The sequence below is a fragment of the Anopheles darlingi genome, chromosome 3, assembly GCF_943734745.1.
Source record: "Anopheles darlingi chromosome 3, idAnoDarlMG_H_01, whole genome shotgun sequence".
NCBI classification, from domain to species: domain Eukaryota; kingdom Metazoa; phylum Arthropoda; class Insecta; order Diptera; family Culicidae; genus Anopheles; species Anopheles darlingi.
Genome location: NC_064875.1, coordinates 59,972,042 through 59,977,095, shown reverse-complemented (window position 1 = coordinate 59,977,095; position 5,054 = coordinate 59,972,042).

Below are 5,054 nucleotides of genomic sequence, written 5' to 3'. Positions count from 1 at the left end.
GCTCATTTATAGATCAGCTGTTTCGTCCCAAACGTACTAAATGTATGAACGTCATATATATATTACATTATTGTTATTATATTACATTTATTATTCATTATTAGTCATTTCATTTCATTTCATTTCATATATTTCAATATTGTTCGCCGTTGGCTTGACAATAGCTGCTTACATTCTATAATCTTAATAGCTAGGGGGACAGGAGGCACGGAGGCCTCCTTCACCGGCCTCGAGCACTTGCAGCGATACGGGCAACGTCTCGAACTCTCATAAACGTCCCAAGCGTATGGCTCCGAAAGAGGAACCAGATACGAAGAAGGATGAAAAACAGTGGCTACTGAAGTAAGTGAACAGCAGCTCTCTCTACCACTCTGAGCGCAACGAGATCCAGCATGATTATTCTTTCATTGGTTTCTTTTTTAGGGAAGTGATTTTCGTCGAAGACGTACGATCCGTTCCGATAGGTCGTGTTGTCAAGGTGGATGGGGAATATGCCGCGGTCAAGTTCCCACCACCACCTGGCTCTGCGTCGTCGACATCATGCTCCAACAGCAACGGAGGTAGTAATAGCAAGGATAAGTTCGACGACAGCATCGAAGCGTGGCAGGACTGCAGGCTGGTGCGTAAGGACGAGCTACAGGTGATCAAGGCGGCCACAACGCCCCGAGTCCCGGATTGCTTCCAGATCATCGTGCTCAACCCGACACCACCAACTACCGGCACTGAGGCAACTGCCAGCAGCAGCAGCAGCAACGGAGGCGGCGGTAATGTGACCTCACAAATGCTGACGATCGCTGGCGACTCGAAGGGCATACATGCGATCATGAAAACGGGTAACCGTGTGCACTATTCGCTGTTCAATCTGAACACCGGACGCCAGGAGCAGGACAGCGCATTTCCGACGGACATCGGCAGCAGCTTAATGGTATCCCAGGGAACTGGAAAGAACAGGGAGTGTGCAGAGCTCTGCATAATTGCACAGAATTTTTAAAAAATCAATGCTGCAATTGGCATACGTTACACACAATCTTCTTAGCGCTTCGTGTTAAACGGGTTAAAGAGTAGAATTTCATGCGTTCGAACAGTCGATGGTAACAATCAATTCCAAAGCCAACTAAATTGTAGGTGAAAAAGAGGCACCAGCTGTGTAGCGAAACAGCCGTAGATAGCGAGTAGATAGTAGTTTCGCATGATCTTACGTCGAACGCGCACATCATGCTTATCTGGCTGAAATCGAAACCATTAAAAGGGTATAATGATTTAATTATATTATAATTGAAAGTATTGCTTATATTGTAAAACGGTGGCTACAACCCAGTGAGCAGCAAAAAGACCCCTCTGTCTGCGACGTAGCGAGAGGAAGGCTGAGGTGGCAGAAAACGAACCCCCCGCTGCCTGCGACGGGGTCGAGGAAGGGGCAAATGCGACGCTCACTATGGAACCGCTCGTGGGCAGCGGGGGAATAGTTGGATTGGATGTGAAAGTGTTGTATTGAATGCCTTTAGAGGCATCCACAAATTAGATATGCCAAACGAGATGGGCCCAGCGGGATATCTCGTCTAATGACTGCAGCTGGAAAGGGGAGCTTTTTCTAGGAAACACAATTATATATATACACACAAACGTATAGGTATGTATGTAGCTGCATATACATATAGCGATGTGCGCGCCAGCTTTATCGCCGACAAATCGGAATCGTATCGGAAAGTGCAGAAACCACACACACACACACACACACAAACACAAACACACAACCACACAACCACACAACCACACAACCACACAAACTATTTTATAACAATTTATTTATTGGAAGAGATACAAAGCGTTAGACCAGAGAGAGAGAGAGGAAGTGAGGGAACGGTAAAAGGCCAAATCAATAGCGCACAAAGAAAACAATACTTATATACATCCTTATACCTATTGTGAAGACTTGTGAAGCCAGCAGCAATAGAGATGGTAACTTACGAAATTACGCCTCGACTATTATGGCCGGCAATCCGGAACTCTAGAGTGTACAGTAGTAGCAGTAGTACTCTGTTGACGTGGTAAAGAGAGGAGGAATGCAGGGAAGCGTTGAAAATAGGGAATGGAAATCGAATTCGAATTGAATTGCTGAAGAGGGTATTGAAGAGCGAAGAGGAACTAAATCCATGTGAATTCTGAATCGGAAACGCGGAGTGTTGTTTGTTAAAACCTTTTCTTTTTCTTTTTACCGGAACTTCCGCGATTCCTTTTGAAGGAATTTGTTTATATTGTAAGCTCGTTTTTTCTGGATTCTACACCCAGCCATTTTTGGTAACCAATAAAGCGAGAATTTAGGTTGAAGAAAAACCGGAAAGAGCGTACTATCGCGCATCTGAACGAGTGTGTGTGTGTGTATGTGTGTGTGTGAAAGTGAGCGTGCGTGTGTGTCTTCCTATAGGAACCAATCGAATGGTAGCCAATCTAGTGGTCACAGGCATTTACCCTATCGGTGGCCGAAGGAGGAAGAGATCGAGTTCGAACAAGCGAACGAATGTTGTTTGTGGCAATATTTTAGTAATTTTTAAGTTCTCTCTACCCAGTTTGAGGTGATTTTGAATTGTTAAGCTCTGCAGCATTGTAATAAAAAGACGCAAATGGCGAAAATCGAGAAAATGGCGAGAATAGCTACGTACCTTGCTGCGAGCAGCACCACGTTCCCGTTATTGAGATCAAGATTCGATGGATTGAAACCCCGCGAAGGTAAGGCCTACGTTTTCAATATGTTCATTTCAAAAACATAAAAGTATAGAAAGCGTATTGGGTGCAAATATAATTTATAAATATTTGACATTGGTTTTCTCTCATGTTTGTTTGGATCCGCATTTATTAAGTTTTGTCTTCTTTTGCTCGCCGACCGACCGAATCGATCGATCGATCGTGCATTCACTTTTTGTTACATATGTTTTTGCTCTAGTTAGTCTCTTCCGAAACTCGGGAAACTCTTGATTAATGTAATCAAAACGTCTATCGTCTTTTAATCCAATGGTGGCTGTGTGTTCATTTGTCCAATTTGTATAACCTTGCGTTCGACTGTTCGCTCTATTTGCTTTGCCATGGTTCAATTAACGGCTCTGTCGTATGCTTATTGGTTTGATCTGAGTCGAAAGTTGAGGAATTTGATTTCCCTTCCACTTCCTCCTTGTCCTTTGGGGAACAGTTTTTTCTTTAATGTGGTTGGCCTGGCCGCCGTTTGTTGCTGCTAATTTCTCTAGAATGTTACCTTCGTCTACTACTGTCGACAAATATGTTAACCTTTTGTGCACACCAACGTTTGACGTTTTCTTTTTTATGTTTTCCTTTTGCTTTAGTGGGGATTTACTCGGTAGTAGTTTTCCACGATTGTTTAAAATTAATCCAGAGTTGACCTATTGTTGAACCAGAAACACATATTAGGAGAGAGGTCAAATGATTCACTGATCAAAGTGGAGTTTCGAATTCCTCCATTTCCAGCTGATGCTCGATATCTGCTGCTACGGCTACCATTGTCTAGTACATCTTCATTATTTCCATTGATTCGTTAATGTATGGTGATCAACATCATGCTGCATAGTCTCTATTCCACGTTCTACGTGTTCTAGAGTTTTGATTGTTTGTTTCTCTGGCTTTGTATCTTGTGAATCGTTCGTTGCATAGGCCACCGAAAGCAAATTCTTTCTTCAAACCATCAGCCAACGGCTTTTCCTCTTTTTCGGTTGTTGAAATAGATAGCAACAGGTAATCGGATAGAGACAGTTATCAAAAGGGGTTATTCTTCTGGAACATGTTATAACTTCTACAAACAATCTAATCAGTGCCAAAGATCATGGAATCACGGTCAATACGGAAGCTAAAACACAATTCTAATTACCTGACCGCAGATCGCATTTCTCGCGCAGACAGGCATGTTCGTCTCCATTCGATTCGATCATTTGCGGATATTTAAAAAATTTGCAAACTATGGAACCGCTGGCCCTAGCGCAACCACACTACCCCACAGCTTTCAGTGGAATGGAGGAGTCCAAGAGTACCGGCGGCATTGCGGACTGTGTATTTGTCGTCCTCCCTATGGCGCTACAACGAGGACTGCTACGGAGTGATTGAGTGAGAGTGATTGAACCACTCCAGGGGGAGGCGCATCTGCCGAACCAGCAATAAATTACTATAATCTTTCAGTAAAAGTACACAAACTTTATACGCATTTTTAAACAAATGCCTTCACACTTAACACGTTCGTTTGATCGTTCATTTTTCAAAAACTTGTTAATCGTTCCTCGTTTTCTTTTAATCGTGCAACGATATTTCAACAGTTCCGATTTTGCACTTCTTCATTTTACTGTCAGCCCTATTCAGGAACAATTTGTGTGGCTTGTGGCCCATGTTTCGTTATTTTTTTCTTTTCCACATTTTCAACTACTTTTGGTTTTGCAAATTCCGCCTACAAAATGGTATTGGATTGATATGAATCAAATCAGCACGATCAGTGTATCCGCTCTCCCCATTCCTTTTCCCTCTTCCTTTCACAGCTAGTGAAGCAAATTCAACAAACTATTAACTTTATTAACGCATTTCACTTCAATCATTCTATGACGAACTTTCTTACGGGTTGGTACCGTCGATCAAACAGTGATAAAGTTATCAAAATGCTCAAAAGAGATGTAAGAGGGAGTAGAAAGGAGTGAAGGGCTGTTTAGTTAAGCTTTATTAGACACCCGAGCAGCAGGTGTTGTTGGTTTAAAGGTGTTTTACGATTATCGTCTTATTTACGCTTTTTATTTTTAGTAACCATTTCATGAGTTTCAATGCTAAGCAATTTTCGATCAACGATGATTCATCCACGATTCCCAATGGGAGGGGTTGGGATGAATACTAGAGAACCAATCGAGAGTTTATGATGGAGTGGAAAAAGGGCAAAGATTTTGTGGTAAACACTTTAACTCGTCTCTCGTTAGATTAATGTCGTTTTGTTTAATTTAATGTAACTCGTCGTTAGGCTTTAGGAGATTGTTCACTTTAGTTGCAAGGAGGTTATAAGATACAGCGCGTATAGG